Below are 19,876 nucleotides of genomic sequence, written 5' to 3'. Positions count from 1 at the left end.
CCATAACTAAGGCAGTAGGAGATTAAAGGGTTTATGGCTGCAACCCTGCATCTAAAAGAGTCAGGAGGGAAGATGTAGCAGAGTATTTTCCACTGGAAGAAAGAGAAGTGGACACATTTCTGTTTTCAAATATTTAATCTTTCTTTAAAAAAAACCACCTTTTAAATTATTGTTTTTTTCATTTGTGTGCTAGGCCTGAAATAGTGGGCTACACACTGCCGGGCAGGACAATTACAATTACAATCACAACTTCAAAAAGGACTTTAAAGCCTACTACTGTTCCAAGCATTCCAACATTAATCTGAGTCAGATGCCATGGGATCTGCTTGGGGCTTCGAAATGTGTCTCTCACTAGGCTCTGAGACCTAATAGTGCTTTCAAGATGTTCCTTCTGGATTGTCTCACCACAGTGATGTCAGTGGTCTGCAAGTCTGTTAGGTCATAAATTGTATGTTTTTTGTAATTATGAAAAGAACTTTATGTTTACTGTTTACTGGAATACGACCTAGAACTGCTGAGAAAGGAACGTTCTTCAACCCCCACTTCCTTGTTCTCACCCTCAATCATGCCCCCAGCCTTCTTTGGCAACACAAACTCCACTTACCTTACTGCTAAAGTTTGGTAAAGCAGTAATGCCAAACTGAAAATAATGTACAGTGTCCGGGGCTCTAATATTAATCTCAACACTGATCTGCTGACTCTGCAGAAAAGAATGGACACTCTGTTAACCTCAATTGAATTCTCCTGGGCATTCTGAGCACACAGCCATTGATGATGACTTGCAGCTGGTGTAAGTAAGGGTAATCATTGTCAAAAAAGGATACAGAGGTACTACTTTCCTCTCTGCTGCTCTGAGCAGTTACCACTACCTGGATGTAAAGAACTGTCATTTCAGTAACATGTCTTTTCAAAGGAACCCTTACTAGGTTTTATAATAATAACTTTATTGTACATAGTTCTTGAAAGATCTTCATGCAAACTATCCTAAAAAACGAACAGAATTCATTACATGGCCTAAAATTCAAGTCAAGATTCGCCCTGGTCACAAGCAGGGCAATGAGCTCAGAGGGAGAGAGGGAATACAGTTTGTTTGCAACAATTTGCGCCTGTGCTTCCGGGAGACCAGGGCTGGTGCGGCACAGACAGGGGAGGAGGTGGTGGGGGTGTCATTGCTGGCTGTGCACAGCATTGCACAAGAGGAGAGAAAGCTTATTAGAGATCACTGTGCAGCCTAGTAAAAAGATGGAGTCTGAGGTGGCACAAAACGGAGTCTAAGTGTATCATCCAATGGCTTCCTTCCACTGTCATCGGAGGAAAGACAAGGGGGACGTCTGCATGCGATGGGACGAGCAAGTAGACTTCTTTCATGCGAAATGTACTGGGGGGGCAAAAGGACGCTTCCTCCCTTACATTCCCCCCTTTGTTACTCCTAAAGTAACGAACAACCTTAGTTGTTGGTGCGCCTACATTCCTCTTCCTCCATTACTGCTTCATCCCAAGCTGGAGTCCCTTTTATTGGCATCCAGGCCCTGCACACAGATCTCAAGCTTTGATCCCTTCTTGCATATTCATCTGGAGTATAGGTCATGTAGATGCACCCACCATCCCCAGCCAGATCTACCCACACCTCTTTATACCATTCTAGTTCATAGGGCTTCTTGATAGTGGTATGATACAAACTATCCACTCTATACTCTGTGTTGTACACTGCTGTCATGCAGTATTTGGGCTCATGGTTGTCCCCGGTTTGCACTTGCACGTCTTCCACATCATGAGGCACCTTTGTGGGGCTGCCCATTGTCACCATCATCCTTGCACTACTAGGCATAGATTTTGCACAGCATCAAACCCCTACCTGGCACACACAAAACATTAGCAGCAAAATTACTATGATGTGTACCAGTAGGTTCATTGCAGTCCCGAACCAGGATGGTACCCAGTCGAAAACCGTGTCGAACCAGTCACTTGGTTGCACAACACCTTCCTTCTTCATCCTTTCTCCAAGATTGTGTACTGCAGTTATCACGTGTGATAATGCCCCATTGTCAGCATCTGCAGAGGGCACGAATGTGCAATATGCACTCCCGATGTTTTGGCAAACACCGCCTTCCATTGCTGTGAGGAGGTCCAAGACATAACGGTTTTGCATGGTCATCAACTGCAGGGCTCTGAGTTCCACCTTGATGACGTTGAACCCTTCTTCAGTATCATTGGCTAACTGGATCAGCTCCCACCGCACAATCTGTAACCACTTGGCGTTTGCTCGTGCCTGGATGCTTGGTATGAGTGATGCAAAAAATGTCTCTGCTGAATTGAACAGCTTGAATTGATCAGGTATTTGTGCCAAAAGTTTGGAAGAGTCTTTAGAAATGTAGTTTGATGCCCTTCTTTTGCGTGACACTCTGTCTTGCAGCTTATCCTCCGACAGCACATCATATGAGGGGGGTTCTTCGGTTGTTGATTGGGGTGCTGGAGGCTTTCTGTCAGGCACCTTCTCCCCCTGGACATGACTCTCTGGAATTACCATCAGGGCTGAATGCAGCGTGGCTAGGGCACAAGTACCTCTCCATGACGGTGGGAGGTGCAAGTACGCTTGTTTGCCACATACCCAGTAATTGTCCATTAAAGCAGCTGTTCCTTTCTTCATGTCGGGGAGGATAAGTGTTTTGTTGCAATGTTTGTTGGATTCCATGGGCACCTTTCCTTCTCTGTGGAAGCAAAGTTTGTATGGCACTTCACGTTAAATCTTGATTGGCTTTTCGAGGGCGGTTACCCATGTCAGTTTGGCAATGTGCTGAGACCAGACCTCAGTGCATGTTTTCTTGACCCATTGGAATTTTTCTTCTGACAATCCTGGTAGGGCTTCCGCCTTGCACATCACTGTGTCCTCTTGCCATCTGTTTTCCGCAAACATTGTCCCTTTTATGACGAAAAATGACTTTCACACACAGTACGCCTTGAGGCTTGCTGTGGCAGGTTTTCTCGTTCCAGATCAGTTGTAATGCTACTGTGTGTGCCTGGAAGGTACTTCAAATTCTACAAAGTGCAAGATGAATGAGACACTGGGCATCTGCTATGGGAGTTTCCTGGGGTATTAGAACCATAGGTGTTCCTGATGCGTGAGGCATCAGAGAACATACATAGCAACTCTCATTCGTTGCTTATTTAGCCATGGTGCTTATGTCAGAGTACCATTTGTTAGACTGATCTGGGTGACGGGGGGGTCTTCTACTACATCCAGCTCCAGGCCATGGTATGCGTCATACCTTTTCTGTTCCGCCCCCCTTTTCTTTCTATTATTCCCCACTAGACCATTATGTAGCTTCATGATTCTTTGATAACGAATAGAAAAAATGCCAGAGTTAATCTTCTCATTTGGACCATTATTATATTGCCAATACTGTGGGGTAGGATGGGTGCTTGGGGTGGGTGTTCAAGTGTTAGTGCATTTAGCCATCATTTGAGGTAGGTTCAATGGTTGTCTGTGGGTGAGCATATGACCGCATTAATACATCAGAAATGATACCTCCGTTATAAGCATTAATTACATTTTCATCATTGAGTATTCGACCTGTGGGGCTTTCATTGTGCGATTTTTATGCAGAGAGGTAAGGTTCGTGGAGACATTGTGAGCCCATATCAATTGCAACCCATCCCATACCAAGTGGGATCCCTCCTGTACCAATTTTTCCCCATCCCCCCCTTATTTTATACCCTCTAAAATAAAGCCCTAAGCACAATAATATAGTTGAAAAAACTATGGCCTTTAAGTAGAGGCCTCACTCGTATGAATAAGCTCTAGTAGCACTAACATTTCCCCTATTGCTAACTGTATTTGTTGCATTGTCATTGTGTGCCCTTGTTTCTGCCATGTTTGTACCTACAGAGTGAAATACAATGGGCTAAGTGCACTTTCTATTCAAAACATTTTTTATTTCATTCAGAGAGAGAGAGTGATGAAGTGAGAGAGCAAGAAAGAGCGGGAATATGAGAGAGAGAGAGAGAAATGCATATACAGTTAATCATCATTCACCTTTTTCTACTCATTAATTATTTAGCTGTACTTATATTTACACTTTTTACTTATTGCTGATATTTCTGAAATGTTTCCTTTCTACTTAGTTAATCCCCTTAGGATACAGCCACTTCTTGTTCATTTCGCTGTTCCCCTTCTGGTAGTATACTGCCATGGGCTTTTCTAACATCTGAGAGGTGTATCCAATGCTTCAGGCCCTTAACCTTCAATGCGGAGGGGGTGCAATATACCACCTCATAAGGGCTGTGTAATCTTGGAGAATTTCTTCTCCTTAAAAAACTAAATGTACACCAACTCCCCCAGCGTTAATTGTGTCATGGGGCTGTCTGTTGCTACAGTGTTTGTGTCAGTTTCATTTTCCCTTGTGATGGGTGGTTCCACCTGCATATCTATACTCCTTACTGCCCGGGTAAGCTGTGTCAGATACTCCTTGAATTCCTCCCCCAGAATTGTGGCTGTCCTATGAGCATCTGATGGTCTTCTCATCAGGGACAATGGGGTTTTCATGCGTCTTCCTGTTACGATTTCGTGCAGGGACAAGTGGTGGTCTTTGCTTGGCTGTGTGCGTATTTGAAATAATGTTAAGGGCAAAGCAATATACCCAATTCTTTTTGTGGTTGTGACATAACTTTGACAGTCTGCTTTTGAGGAGGCCGCTGATTTTCTCGACCATTCCGTTAGCTTGAAGTTGGTAAATGGAACATAACTTGTGTTAATTCCTAGTAGGGAGGTTACTTCTTTAAAGAGGTTGTGTGTGTGTTATGTTGTCAGAATGTATGACATCACAGATGCCCCAACGCGGGAAACACTTCCTGCACCAAAAATCTTGCCACGCATTTTGCATATGGGTGGGCACAGGGTCCTGTCCACCCAGCGTGAGAAGGGGCAGACCACCACTATTAGATATCTTGCTCCATTGCACCTTTCTCCCATGTCTACATAATCGATGTGCAGTTCACGGAAAGGTCCGATGTGTCGGGCAGTGTTCCTCGCAGTGTCCTGAGGGTCATTCCAGAGTTGTATGTTTGACATGTTACACAGTCAATCGTCATTTTAGTGAGCTGATCCTGCATGTTTGGGACAAACCAGTCTTCCGGGATGTCTGCAGCTATGTGTCGTTTTGTTGTGTGTGCTGGATAATGCAATTGTTGGAATGCAAGCTGTAATAGTTCCACGGGCATTACTACCTTTCCTGTATTTTCTTGACGCCAAAGGAGATCAGTGGGCGACTGTGTACAAACCCCTCTTTGACCACATATGTTGTTCTTCTATTGGTTGTAAGAGGATTCAATTCAACACTACAGCTAAGTCAATGCCTAGTCTGGGATACTGAATGGAAACCCTTATTGATATATCTTTATGTCCAGTTCATGCGTTCTGGATGACTACCCCTATATAACACCCCTCTCTTGGAATCCCCCTGACCCCACTGAGCCAAGAAGTAGTTCTGTTTTGCAAGTTTAAAAGGTTTATTTGATAATTTAAACAATAGATATATATATCACACTTTATACTAATTAATAATTGGATATCACACTTAATCTGAGCAGTAATCAATAATGGATAGTCTGGCACTAGCACACTTGTGAATAGGAACAGAAGAATAAGGTGGTAGAGAATGCTTTATATAAGTTCAGATGGGTGTAATGTTGAATGAAAATGCAATACAGAAAATACTCAATATGATTTCAACAAAACAATGTAATCACTTTTCTCTGGCAATCCCCTCCCCCCTTTATGCAATGCAAGGAAATGGAAGGAAAGCACACAGTTCTCAGAAATGCAATCAAACGTAATTCAGTTCACCCCAGCAAGCTTAGACTACAGAAGTTGGAAACACAGGCCCAAAATGCTTTTATATGTGCTGCAATTTATTAGAAAATGTGCTAAAATGATTTTAATTCCCTCTGGAGGCTCAGGGTGAGTGGTATCTAGTTAATATTAGTCCAGGCTCACTCTAGCAATGATTCAGGGATGGTTCTTAAGAGGCAAACACATTTTTAGCAAGGAAACACATTTTTAGCAAGAAAAGCAAATTTTTAGCAAGGAAAGCAAAAAAAAAACTGCTGTTTTCACACGTGGAGAAATTTGCAAATCGCGGTATCGGGGGTAGGAATGCGGATCTAGGTTCATAGGAAAGCTAAGATTCTAAGCTTTCAGACGAAAGTTACTGCAAGTCTCTAAGACAAACGGTTACGGAGTTATGAACGATTTTGTGAAGGTTGTTTTTCGGATTTGAAATTTTATAGTTCAAAAAGACAAGTGACAGCTAGCAACTAGAAATGACAAGTGACAGCTTTGCAAAATGACAGGTGACAGTTAGGAGGCAGTTCTACTTAGATTAAAATAGATTGAATTATATTATTTTAACTAAGAGATTGGTTCTGCACAGTCTGCTAGGTACTCACAATATATTTTTGAAATAAATGGGCCTCGCCACGGATCTGGTCAGGTTTTAGACTGGACTCTGGTCTGGTCTCGGCACTTCACAGTGATCTGGGTCAGCTCTCTGGTTCTGCTAACAGTGGTCTGGGTCAGCTCTGCTCTGCTGGTCTAGCCTCTCTGGATTCTGGAGATTGATGGATTTGAAGTCTGGATCTCTGGATGTTGTATGGTCCGGCAGAGCGCGTTGCAGCAAATGGAATTGAATGTCCCTATCTGTCCTGACTGTCTGCTTTTATGTGTTTTGAAAATGGGCGGAGAGGCTAGCTTCCTAGGCCCTACCCCTCTCCACTTGTCATTGGCCACTTCCTCCTCTTCCCCTTGATTGGGGGAATGAAATGAAGTGTCATCATGATGAGGTCTGTTTATGGTACAGAGAACCCACCCCTGTCAAATTACACACAATCTATATTTTGACCCAAAAGACATATTTGCACAGGTACACATTTGTTTAAAATTACATGCACCCATCACATATCACAGGAGGTATCCCCTGTCCAAATCTGCTCTTCCTGGGAGCTTGCATTCAGAAATGGCAACATATTTCACTTTTTGGTCAGGTTACCAATATCAGATTCTTACTCAAATTTACTCAAATGTGTGCAAGGCATGCAGGCATTAATTGATGAAGTATCAGACTTTTCACATGCAGACATTTTAAGTAATACCCTCTTAACTGCTAGTTTGCCCCCAGATCATGCCACCGGTTCTAAAAACCTCTTAAAATGTGGGCAGAAAAATCACAAGAATTATGGTATCATTTAAATAATTTTCACAAGTCCGTACTATGAGTTATTCATCTTTTTCTAAGACCATATTCTGGCTACAGAGGTGTGTCTTTTCAGGTCACATGGTACAGAAACCAGTCTTTCCACTTTCTTCAAGCTCAGCCTCTGTCTCCAGTTTCTCCCCCTCCCAGTTTCTGCCAAGAGGAAGCCATTTTTATTACCCCTGCAATAAACCATCTGCATGGGCCCTGGAAGGCCCATTGTTCAAGAGGAAGCCAATTTTACGGCCCCCATAATAAAACATTTGCCTGAGTCAGGACAGGGCTTTGTTCAATTTCCTGCAGAGCCCAGGTAATTCAATCAGGGAAGTGTCATATCCCTTTTGGTGGGAGCAGCAAAAGGGCAGCTAGGCCTGGGAACACAGCTGTTGTGCAAGTCTCATCTCCTGTCGGGGGTAGCTGGTGGGCAGAATTCAGTTTCATTAAGCCAGGTTTCAGATAAAATGTCACTTTTTGTTACCCAGTTTAAGTCAAGACAATGTTTACATATGCAGCTAGAATGCTGATTCTAAGTTCAAAACGTTGGCATTTCAACAATTGCAACCTATGTGACACTCAAAAGTAGGTCACTCATTTCTTTTAAACATTTAGATTTTTAGTGTCTTTCAGTCCAAATTTACTTAAACTGCTGAAATCCACAGCTCAGCCAGTCTTGTTATAAACCTTCAAGTCACTTCAGAATATAACTTTACATTGTATCCACCTCTCAGTAAGTCTTTCTTTGGCATGCTTTGGGTTCATTTATTCAGTTTTACACAAAACAAAAATCTGGTGGTTTTAAAACGCCGGCTTTCTGATAGTGGTGAGTACTGGTAATGCACCCATTTTTGGGATTTAAGAAAATGAATTCCCCACAATTCAATCAGCATTGCCGTTCCCAATGGTTTCAGACTACTGTGTGGGTAGTCCAATGGTGGTTTTAGGCAGTGCCCTTCTGTGCCCATAACATCGGCAAAATGGGTGGCAGCCTATTCTTCATGCATTTCCCTGGGCATTTTCTGGGAAGCTCTGGCCATCATGATGTTTTCCATGTCAGTACTGCACAGTTTTGAGGTAGGGCTTGGATGCGTGGATAAAAACATCCCACATGGTGCTCTCCTTTGTAAGTCTATTATTTGTGTGATGGGTAGTGAGTTATATCCAACCTCTTTTTCCTCTTGTGTGTTACCTTTTAGTAGATATTCTGTGGCTTGGGGCTTTTGAAAATCGGCTTCCTGTTTTGCAACGGTGCTGTCGCGTTTCCGAAGTAGATGACATCACTGTTATGTGTGTGGTCTTGGCATTTTACCAATGCCACAACTGAGGGTTCTGCTAAGGCTTATATAAACTCATTTGAAAGTTCTGCATGTTGTACTGGGGACCTGTCTGCCCTTCTGTAACCTCTCCTTCTCCACCTAGACAATCCAGCATGTACTGTGGTGGTTACATATGCTAAATATGAATAAATGGTTACTATGCATCCCTTTGCTACGTATAACGCTTCAATTAATGTTATGAGCTCTGCCGCTTGTGCGGAGTAATGCATTGGCAGACATTTTTGTACAATGATCTCATACCCTCCTTTTTCCAGTCTTACTACTGCTGCACCCACATGCTTCTCACCTGTCTCTGGGTGAATAGATGCTGACCCGTCCACAAAATACACCTCACCTTCTTCTAGGGCGTTCTCGTTTGCTTTGGGAATGTCATCACCCTCCCCTTCGTATGTAGCACAATCATGATTTTGCATGTCTTCTACGTGCTATGTGGCTGGATTTACTGTTTTGCAGCGCACAATGTGAATGTTTGAACTGGAAAGTATTATTTCATAAGCTGTTGCTCTTTGCGTTGTGACTGTAGATTCAGATCGCTCTAGAATGGCAAACAAGGAATGTTCAACAAACAGTGTTATTGAGCATCCCATCACTATGGTGGCGCTCTTTTCAATCGTAAAGGCCGTGGCTGCGAGAGCTTGTTCACACGCAAAGTGTCCTTGCATCACAGAATCTAGGGTGCCACTGTAATAGGCCAATGGCTTGTGCCCTAAGGATGTTTTCTGTGTTAGGACAGCTATCATGAGTGTTCCATTGCAGTGTGAAAACAGGTAGAAATCTTGTTCATAGCCTGGGGTTGCTAGAACGGGGCCTGTGGAAATAAGTTCCTTTAGTGTTGCGAAGGCTGTGTTCATCTCTTGAGCGCATGTAATAGCATTGCTTTCCTTTTGTGCTTCCTTTAGTGCTTGTAGTAGGGGCCTCGTGTATGCTGCATAATCAAGTATCCATGCTCGGCAATAATTACATATGCCAAGAAATGTCTGCATGTCTTTCACTGTGTGAGGCCCAATCGTCACTCGTACTGCTGCTGCCCTATTCGGGATTATTCTTTTACCATCTTTGGATATCAGCTGTCCCAGATACAGTACTTCTGTTAGGCAGTACTGCTGTTTCCCTCTGTCCACCGTATATCCTTTGTCTGCTAGCAAGTTCTGCAATGTTATAGAATCTGCTCTGCACTGTTCCTCACTTTCATGCAGATGAAGAGATTGTCTATGTATTGTATTACTGTGCTTTTAACATCAATGTTGCCAAGATCTTTATGCAATATTCTGTTAAAAATACTCGGGCTTTCGCAGTAGCCCTGTGGTAACCTGCAATGCTCATATCTTTTCCCCTACCAGGGTAAATGCTGTCGGGTATTTTGAGCTGGGATCGAGTGGTACTGAGAAAAAAGCATTTTTCAAGTCTACTACTGTGAAGCATGCTAATTTTGGAATACTGCACAAAATGGATGCAGGATTCTGGACAAGGGGAAACACTTTTTGTATGACGTAATTAAGTCGGCGTAAATCCTGTATCATTCTCCAAGCCCCTCCCTTCGCCTTCTTTATCAGATAAATCGCAGTATTGAAAGGGGAATTTGATGACACAATGATACCCTACTGCAGTAGTGCATGTATTATTTCTTTTATTCCCTCTTCTGCTTCCCTTGACAGGGGATATTGTTTTACTCCGAGCAGCACCGCAATGGGCTTGAGTTTAATCTTAACTGGGATTACTACCTCTTGTAAGAGCCCTACATCATGGGGGTTGGTGGTCCATAATTTTGCGGGCACCTGTGGCATGTCCTCATCAAAAAGTGACGGTGGTGCCTTGACAATGTCCACGTGGGGGTTTGTCACTCGTCCGATTTGGACCATTATGTCACATGGTATTCATATCTCCATTATTCTCTCCCCATCATTGTCATTGTCAGTGAACAGCTCCTCGTTGGTCAGATCATGCATCGCTATGTTTGGGTCTATGCATAACACTGTCCCCCACCTCGGGGTCCTTGTCCTCTGTATCCCCCTCTCTGTCCCCTGTACCCACCTCTTCCTCTTCCAGGTCTTCCTTGCCACTGGCCCCCGCCTACTGCTCCTCTCCATCCCATTGTTCTTGCCTGTTTGCTGCCCAGGTCGCTGCCATTCTAGCCTGCAGTGCTATTGGCCCCTCCTCCCCATCTCCCTGTCGTTCTGGGGGTAGGGCAGCTGTTACTGCTGCAACCTTCACCAACTTACTTTGCACAAGTTTCGCTTCGTCTGGCATTCTTTTCTATGCAAATTACTTTTTCCCTTTCTTTGATCCTTCTACAATGATGTACTATAATGCTTTGTATTTCTGGCCAACCCTTGGCGTCTATCCCAGCAATTCTATCTAGGGCCTTCTGTACCTCCTTCGGGAGGCCTCTCTTGATAATGAAGTAAAAGAGGGAGGTTGACTGTTCCCAGGCAGTGCCCGTCTCCACCCTCCACATATCCTGTACCTGAAGAATGTACTGCGCAGCATCTTCGTTGTCCCCCCATTGTGCATTGCATCACTGAGTGTAAATCGGGGGTGTCAGGGAAGGTTCTCCGAGTGCATCCCACACCTGTGCTCTCACGTTATTGAATGATGCCCCATCATGGCGGTCGCAGTCTATTGTCACTCCTGGGAACCCCGCCTTCACGCACACCCCGTCTGCTTGGTCACCCACTGTAGATACTAGTAAGCTCTTGATATCCCCTATTGCTAATGGAACCCCTGCAGTGTTTTTCTCAATGCATATTCCCATTTACTCGCACCCACGGAAAGCGGGGGTAGCGCCTTCAACAAATGTGCTTTATCCATCAGCACCCAAGGCACGTAGTGAGGCCTCCTCGCCCCTTTATGAATGAGAGGCATCTGTAGGTTTGTCCTCCCCTGGCCTCTACTTACCTTCATCCTTTTGTCTTTTCAGGTGACATTTTCCCCATCCTGTTCCTCAGCCTTCCTTGCCACCCTTCCTTCTTCCCCTCCCACTTGTGGTGTCAGATACTGTACTTGCAAACCCCCTCCTGTCACTCCTTACTCGTACTCCTCAATATCACTCCAGCACTCTTCTTCCCGGTCGGATGTCACACTACCTTGCCCCGTACTCACCTGCTCACCTTCCCGCTGTATTCATACTACCTTAAGCGGTGCACTATCAATGCAGAAGAGGTAGTCCCCGGTCTTCCATTCATCCTCTGCTATAACGGAGTAGTTTTTTGATGGGGGCGGTGGCAGTGTCTGCTCTCCCCCTGGCAGCGATAGTGTATCCTCACATAGGGCTCTTAGTCTGCCCAGTTCCTCTTGTGTATTGGTGATGTGATCTTCTATATTTCGGGTGATGCGTCCTATGTGGGCCGGGGCTGTGCTTGTTGGACCATATAGACCCTTGGGGTCGTAATGTGGAGGGCGGGGGTTATTGCCGTTGTAGTGGGTGCACATGGTTGTGGTAAATACAGCACGTCACAATATCCCTCAGCAGGTTTTTTCAGTAATGGGTACAGCTTTTTAGGCTCCTCTCCTCCCTTCTTTTCTCCCCCTCCCTCCTCCTGGGTGATGGCCACTACAGGCTGTGACTCCCTTTCTTTATTTTTCGCAGGAGGTGTTTCTTCAAAGATCCTCCAGGGGTCTAAAACTTCCCTTCTATTTTGGAGCTGTTTCCCTTTATATTTGGCCATTAAGTATGTCACCACAAGATCCAACACTCTCTTATCGAAAGACCCTCCTTCTGACCATATTTGAGATGTCCCTTCCCCCTTAAAGGGATGGTCTAGTAAAAATTTGTATTTAAAAAATAGATAGGGCACATAAAAAAAAAATACTAGCATCCTCGGTTTTAAAACTTCCTATGTAAAATTTTGAGCTATTCAAGCTCAAAATTCGAAAAAGCAAGCACAGGGGCGCAGCCATTTTGTGAAATGGAGGCCCTCCTGTGCTGGCTTTTTGCTTTTGCGGCACTAATGAAGGGACTCCTCCGAGTACCGGCACTAATGAAGGGAAAGCCACCCAGCGGTAGACTTTGTTTACTACAGCTGGCTGGCTTTTCCTTCATTAGTGCCGCAAAAGCAAAAGCCAGCACAGGAGGGCCTCCATTTCACAAAATGGCTGCGCCCCTGTGCTTGCTTTTTCGAATTTTGAGCTTGAATAGCTCAAAATTTTACATAGGAAGTTTTAAAACGGAGGATGCTAGTATTTTTTTTTTTATGTGGCCTATCTATTTTTTAAATAAAATTTTTTACTAGACCATCCCTTTAATCTCTGTTAGCCATTGCCCATGGTACTTCTTTATTTTCTCACTCTACAAGGGGGGTGCTGACAGATATGCAGGAGTGGTGTATCTGCTCCCATACTTCTGTGTGTGTGTGTCTGTGTGTTTGTCTGTGTCTGTGTGGACTTTAGTTACCACTGTTAATTTTTCAGTGACCTTATATCTCTAGCTAAACACTTTTCAAATTGCATTTCAAAACATTTTTGAATATCTTATTTTGCTTTTGAACACTTCATAGGAATAACAAAAAAAACATAAAAACATACACCACTTAACGCTTTACCTTGACACACTGACTCACTTGCTGCCAAAGGAAAATACCAAACATGTATTTATGATAACCTGTTATATTCTCAACCCTGTATTCAAAAGCCGACTTCTAAAAAGTTTTTATCAATACCAAAAGAGACCATCGCTACTGTTTTCCGAGTCTACTCCATATACAAGACTCCTACTTATTCCTTTTTCCACACTTGTAATCCTGCACTGGTTGAGACAGTACTATGCGGCGCAGCCTTCCACCCCCTTTCGGAGCTAGGTTACCATATCTCCTCTTATTTCTTCACCTTATATATAAAACACCTAATGGCCGTATGAAGACGGAAAAACACCTTAATCGGAAATCACTCAATCTCACTCGCACCCAACCCAATACAATTCTGTTTGCAACAATTCGCGCCTGTGCTTCTGTGAGAACAGGGCTTGTGCGGCGCAGACAGGGGAGGAGGTGGTGGGGGTATGTGCGCGGCATTACACAAGGGGAGAGAAGGCTTCTTGGAGATCACTGTGCAGCCTCGTAAAAAGATGGTCTGTGGTGGCACAAAATGGAGTCTAAGTGTATCAGCCAATGGCTTCCTTCCACTGTCATCTGAGGAAACACCAGGGGGATGTCTCCCGGCGATGGGATGAGCAAGTAGACTTCTTTCATGCAGAATTTACTGGGGGGGGGACAACAGACACTTCCTCCCTTACAACAGTTACCACTACCTGGATGTAAAGAACTCTCATTTCAGTTACATGTCTTTTCAAAGGAACCCTTACTAAGTTTTATTATAATAATAATAATAATAATAATAATAACTTGTACATAGTTCTTGAAAGAACCTTTACAATCAAACTTTACCAGCACAGTTAAAAAAAATAACCTATACATTTAATAATACAAATATACACATTAATCATATTACATTTCAAACAGTCAGGATCTTCATGCAAACTATCCTAAAAAACGAACAGAATTCATTACATGGCCTAAAATTGTACACGCATTAAATGACTACCTTAAGACGTTCATGTTGAGGTACTTTTCAATCCTTCTCCATACCGTATATAGCGCCAATATGACTGGCATTGATTCTGAATTTAAACAAAATGCCCAAAAGTCTGAAGATTTTATAGAATTATAATCTTGAACAAATGGACCCAGCATGACCATATAAAGGGTACCCATTTGGGGCACTCGGTAAGTACATGTTTGGCAGACTCCTAAATTGGTTACAACCTTGCACATTCTACAATATCTGGCGCCAGATTCAATTGCAGACCCCGCACGGATACTACCTGCAGTTGATTACTCCGAAGTCTTGATCAGAGGTTTCATACTGTTGGGTCTGGGCATATCAGCAAGTAATGTTATGGTTGCATAAAGCGGTGTACCACATTTGCCACGTTCACATGACTCTCTAGCATAGCAAGGTGGTCACAATTACAGTCCCAGTCCCATTTAACCACACGGCTGATAAATGGCCCTTTTGGTGTTAAAAAAACAGAGCATCTGTCAAAATCAGGTGTCAGTCAATCATTATGCATAGTTCCTGAAATAATTTCGACTGGGAAGAGGAACTTGTCCCCCGCTTGCTCAGAGCGTAACTCCTACCCAGATTTACTAACAGAGGACATATTGGATCTGTCTTTGCCTTCAACATCAAGGAATCTCTGCAAACTAAAAGTTGTTACTTCAAGGACATCAACCCTAGCTCGAGATGGACATATTCAATCGGGGTAGAGCAACTTTCCAGAAGCGCGATTCAACTCTGTCTAACCATTTTAGATCTTTCATACACAGCACTTCCAATACATACAATATTGTTGGGCATAACCATTGCTTATAAAGTAACAAAACGCCCTGTAGTGAAAACCCAGCATGATCCTCCGTCTCAAATTTCCTGGCCATATATGTGATCTGTCTAGCCCTTATTACCTTGGACTCCATTAAGGCTGCTTAACCGTGTGCCGCTGACATTTCGAGTCCCAAGTATTTGCAGGTATCGGTATACTGCACTACGCCTACTGAGGTCTCCAGCTTAGTCCTGTGGATTTTCTTTGTCGAGACTAACATTACCTTGGTTTTATTAAGGTTTATTGAGAGCTGATTCTCTTTTGCGTACCTCCCCAGTTTGTTCAACCTACATTTTAGGCCCGTTGGGAGATGGTCGAAAATTGCCAGGTTGTCTGCATATAGCATCCCACCAATGGGTAGAAGACCATTCCTGGGCAAGCAGCTCCATCCACCTGTTAAACAAGTCTGTTACATAGATGTTAAATAGCAGGGGGGCCAACATGCAACTTTGTCTCACCCCCCTACTAATTCGCATCACGTCTGACAGTTGACCATAGTCGCCAAGCCGGATCTGGGCTAAAGTATTTGTGTGCAAGGCTGTAATTATTTCTAAGAGCCAGCTGGGGCACCCCTATCGACTCATTTCCCTCCACAGTATGGATCGGTCGAGCTGGTCAAATGCAGACCTAAAGTCGACAAAGGCTATATAAACTGAGGAAGAGGTTCTTGCCTGTGATATTATCGTGTTCAGTACTCTTATGTTGTGAGCCGTACTGGACCCAGGTCGAAAACCCGTCTGAAAGGGATGCAAAATGTTGTTATCCGTAACCCAGCTCTGGAGGTTCTCCAAAACATGCAAAGCGAACACCTTGCCCATAATGTATAGCATGGACAATAAACAGTAATTTTCTGGGGCCAATCGATCACCAGCTTTATGGACTGGGACCATTATCGATTCTTTTCCATAAATCTGGGATGGTCTTAGTAGCAAAAACCTTTTTAAACAAATGACAAAGCACATATGCCCACAGATTAGTGTCTGCCTTCAGTACCGCGGCCGATAAACCATTTGGCCCAGGGGCCCTGGAGTTTTTAAGGTTCTGCAGATGATTACATATGTTTCTTGTAGTAAACTCAATAGGCCAGTCTGCCTCAAAGGACACCCCAGGCCCAGGCAGGTCATCCACATCAAACATTCTGGACTTGATGATCCTAACACACACGCTCTCCATAACAGGGTTCAAAGTAAACTGTTCAGTAGCACTCCTAGCGCCAGGGTCCGCCATATGTTTCCTGAAGGGTGACTTATTAAGGCCTCAATCGTGCCAGTTGCCAATCATCCCCTCTCTTTTCCTCCTACCCACCCAGTTTCTGTATTGGTTATTTGCCCTAGATATTTCTCGTTGAACTGAGATAGGGAAAAGGAAAGAATTGCGCACAGAACGCAACTGTTTTCTAAGGGCTCTTTTAGCACTAACAATTTCAGGGTCGAAAAGGTGGGTAGTCAACTTTCCTGACTTAAAGATTGGCTTACCCTTCGTTTTACGGCACAAGAAGGCAAGTGTTGACAACGAGTACTCTATTTCATTCACAAGCCACGCTTGTAGGTCAACCTTTTTATGCAGTGCTCACGCTTCAACATTTCGCAGGCGCTCGCAACATTTCTTTCAGACCATGACAGTCTGTTACCTGTCTGTGAGGCAGTCACATCTGCAGGACCCCCCAATTTACGGCCATGGAATTCAAATGCCCACACTGCATTCATTCCTGCATGATCACTTGCCTTTTGGTTAATAATACCCATCGCTGCAACTCTGTTCGTCAGGACATTGTTGCAGCATAGGTAATCAAGAGTTGCCTGCCGGCCCCCTCCCTGCCAGGATGGTTTCCCAGGAATATCTCCTTTCGTTCTTCCATTCAATACGACCAGTTCCCACTCTGCTAGTAAATCTAGCCACTTTTTCCCCTTCCCATTCAATGTTTTCAACTCCATTTTGCTATCTAAGCAGACTGTACTAAAACTCCCCACTGTCTTGTCCTCACCACACTTTGCATTCAGGTCACCACCCAGAATAATACCATCTTCACCCGGTACCATAACCCAATTTATAATCAGTGTGTCGCTATATAAGCGAAAATATTGTTTGTCAAGCAGCTCCCAAGAGGGTTGTAGATGTTAATCGCTAGCACATGTTTCACAGTAAATGACCCTTTCAAGAGAATTACGACAGCCAGAACATTTCCTGCAGGGGTAGATTACTCTTGGCTCGTGTTTGTGGGTTACATCGGTTTTTACCTTCACCTGATGCAAGTAATACCCATCAATCAGGTACTGATCGATTTACCATGTCTCTTGCTGTATAAATATCTCATGTTTCAATAAGAAGTCCAGCGAAGGGCCCTTATGAAGAAAATGTGAATGGCCTCTTGTGTTCCAGAAGGCCAAGAAGAATTTTCATTTTGGTGACCCCTCCACCCCTCAAATAAAATTTCAGCCACTGCCAACCCTGGCCATTATCCATTTTCGGGGAAGGCAGTTCGACCCTTGACTTTGCCATCCCCCCGGACGAGCTCTTACTTTTAGTACAGCACCTACAGCAATTTGGATCATCCGGTGCAACAGGAACCCAATCAAACTCAAACCCCAGAAATTCCAACGACTCCATCTGGGCACGAAGCCGTTACAGGCAAACTGCAGTGCAACCTGGACCCACCTGGAGTGCCGGTTTACATAGGTTCCAAATACTCAGTCTGCTGAACTTAGAATATGCAGGACAGGGATCCTGCTGCATGTTCTTAGCAATTCACTTCTATTTATATGCGGAAACTTGGCTTTCCAGCTGATCTTTCTGATGCTGAATTTCCTGTTATCTAGAACCTGGGCAGGGGCCAGTGTTCCTGTCACCAATGCTGATTGCACCCCCACTTGACCGAATGCTGCCCCTACTGTCGGGCCTGACCCCAGCTCTTTAGTAAGTCGAATTGGTGCCACATTTGGTTCCTCCTCATTTGCCTCTCTCACTTCAAGATCACTCAAAGAGGGACCCTGCATGCAATCTATCACTACCTCATTTTCATTAAGTAGCCAGCTGGTCACGGTACCCGCACTTGTTTGGCGGCGCTTCTTTTGACGGGACAATCTTTTCATCTTTGCCTCGTCATCTGACTGTGTTGTCTCTGAATCAGTGGTTGAATTTAAGATCAGGGACTGTTCTTTAGCTGGGATCACAGAGTCTGGCTTTTGATTTACTGCAATTTTCTTTTGCTTTTTCTTTTCTCCATCTGTTGCTGTTTATGCGTCGGGTAGCTTAGGGGCGAGTGAGTGGTGCGATCCTGCAGACTGGTGTTAGAAGCCATACTCTGTGAGAGGTCAATGATCGGCCAGCTTGAGAGGACTCGGCCATGGGGGCAAACAGTGGCTTGTCTCCTAGTTCGACCAGATCGTTGCGCATTTTTTTGCACGTCGCCAATCCTTCTTGCAAATCCGCCATCTGGTCGTTTTAAAACATCCTCGTAAATCTTGCCACATAATATGAGCAAGATTTTCACTGCAAAGTTCAAAACGTCCCATGAAGCACCCACCTCCAAGTGCCGTATGGTCCCCCAATGCAGGAGAACTCTTCCCTGATGGTTTGCCCAAACCCCTATATGAGGACTGCTGAACCTCCTCGCCATCTCCTCCAATGTCTAGAGGGAGGGGGGTAGGGATTTTAAACAAGTGTGGGGAGGCTGAGAGCTGCTGGGAAGAAAACTGAATTTAACGGGGCAGAGTGGACATAGATGGCAAAGAGGAAGGTGGTGGAAACAAAGAATGAGGCGATGAGGCAGTGGAGACGGGCGGAGGAATCCCTGGCACGTCTGAGGGGCCAATTTGAGGTCCCAATCCTATAGAATGTAAATCTCTGCGCTAGGGGGCATCCCCAGAACACTTCTGATGGCAGAGTCTTAGAAGAGAATTGTTGTACATGTCCCCATACGTAGAATTTGAGTGTGCCCCTAATGATAAACATTCCCATTGATTTGTTCATTCTTTCTTCCACATTAGCTGGTTGAACCACGCCCCTGATTGGCTTGGCGCTCTTAGCTTGGAAATACTTCGTAATCTGGCAAGGGGCAGGACTCAGATGTTTTTATGCCACATGGTTTGGTCCATGCTGAGCCACCACCGGACCCCCTCCACGAGATCCCCCACCTGTCACAGGAGACTGAGGTTACTGCTCTCTTGTAGCCTCCAGTATTGCCTGTCAGCTTATGTTTTGCTTTACACAGATTCTACACCCTTTGTTTGTGGGTGCTTTTCCATTCATATTTTACCAGCGTTGCGCCGATAAGTCTCTAAGGCACCACTCCTTTCGCTATGGTCTTACGCCTTTTTGGCGGTTTCGGGACATACTGGGCAGCTGTTCTCCAGAGACAACTGAATACAGGCGGGTACCACCTTCACTCCGATCCTGTCGACTATACAGGAGTCTTACACTTGCAGCTCTAGGCCTCCGAGACACCACACAATCTCCTACTTAAGACCTTCAGGAACGGCGGGTGCACATGTCAGTGTAAATATCGCTATACGCCTGCATTCATAGCTCTTACAGGCTTCTCTGCTGCGGAAGGTGGAGCCTCATGCGCCTCTCGAGGCCCGGCAGCAGCTGACAGGGAGACCGCGCTCCCACAGCCCAAACGACCCAAAAACCTAAACACACTGCACACACCACACGTGCTGATGTCTTTGAGTCCGCCTCCCGGCAGGCTTGGAATAGAAAGACTGCAGATGTAAGGAAAACAGACCGCCAACAGCGTTATCTCCAGTCCCAGTCAATACCTAAACACACTATGCACACCTAAGTTTTGCTTTTAATAATATAACCACTGGTATATTTGTATTGAATTTTAAGCTTTCTTATAGTTTGGCACAGAAGTACAAAGTAGCACAAGAATAAAGATCAGTTGAGGGTTTTGCAAGCGTCAACATTTCTTTTAATAG

General features: G+C 44.4%; 1 protein-coding gene across 3 annotated transcripts in view; it reads left to right on the top strand.

The window, feature by feature from the left end:
- UBE3B (ubiquitin protein ligase E3B) overlaps positions 1-19,876 on the top strand; it is a 2,019,282-nt gene that overhangs the window by 166,946 nt on the left and 1,832,460 nt on the right. The gene's annotated exons all lie outside the window — the stretch shown is intronic.

This window comes from Ambystoma mexicanum, chromosome 10 (assembly GCF_040938575.1).
Source record: "Ambystoma mexicanum isolate Mex_15411 chromosome 10, UKY_AmexF1_1, whole genome shotgun sequence".
Classification (NCBI taxonomy): domain Eukaryota; kingdom Metazoa; phylum Chordata; class Amphibia; order Caudata; family Ambystomatidae; genus Ambystoma; species Ambystoma mexicanum.
Note: the sequence above shows the minus strand (reverse complement) of the source record. Positions and strands in the feature narration are given on the sequence as shown.